The sequence below is a fragment of the Thalassophryne amazonica genome, chromosome 1, assembly GCF_902500255.1.
Source record: "Thalassophryne amazonica chromosome 1, fThaAma1.1, whole genome shotgun sequence".
Classification (NCBI taxonomy): Eukaryota; Metazoa; Chordata; class Actinopteri; order Batrachoidiformes; family Batrachoididae; genus Thalassophryne; species Thalassophryne amazonica.
Window position 1 is genome coordinate 153,972,611 of NC_047103.1, and position 814 is coordinate 153,973,424.

The following is an 814-nucleotide window of genomic DNA, read 5'->3' on the forward strand; positions in this document are numbered from 1 at the left end:
CATTTTGTACATCTTTTTTTGTTATATCGCAAGTCACGTCAAGGCTCTGAGGAGTGCGTAAAGAAAGATTAACAGCTGAATATATTTATTGGTTTAAAAAAACAAAAAACAAAAATAGATTGTCCTGCCAAAAACAGTCCAGCTGAAAAATAGCCTTAATGAGCCTTGAGTTAGTCACCCTTGTGTGCAATTATAAAATCATCCACATTGCGCAGGAAGGCAGCGCTGTCACTTTTCTCATTAAAATGTAACAATTCATTTCTCTTGCTGCATTTATAAGTGGCAAGACCAAAACATTAAAGCTTTAATTATCTTTCTCTATCACAAAGAATTTGGATTATGAGAGTGTTCTTAATGAAAATGATGTGCTTTTGCCCACTACGTTTGTGAGGTATCATTATATAGCTGGTGGTGAGGTGTGGGAAGCTGCTGTATAGCCTCTATAATTATCTGTGAAAACTCAAAACACTTCACTGGGTTGTGCTGCATTAGAGGTCTGCAGATCTCTGTGTGTTTCCACTTTGAATCATACTATAACTGTAAAGTATGATCAGAAATAATTACACCAGTTTTTCACTGATAGCTGTCGAAGCTTCTTGATTATTTTATCTTTATCAGTCCTCGAGGTTGACTGTATTGAAACTCTGCTCTCTCAAGGCGATCTGGATTCTTATAGCCTTCCTGATGTTTATCAGTCTGCTTGAATTGGTCCAGATAGATTTACTTTTCTGATGTCTTAGGTAGAAATACATCTTTAACAACCTTATACAAATCGTTTATTAGCAGGAATGGAATATAGCATTCATCACCATCA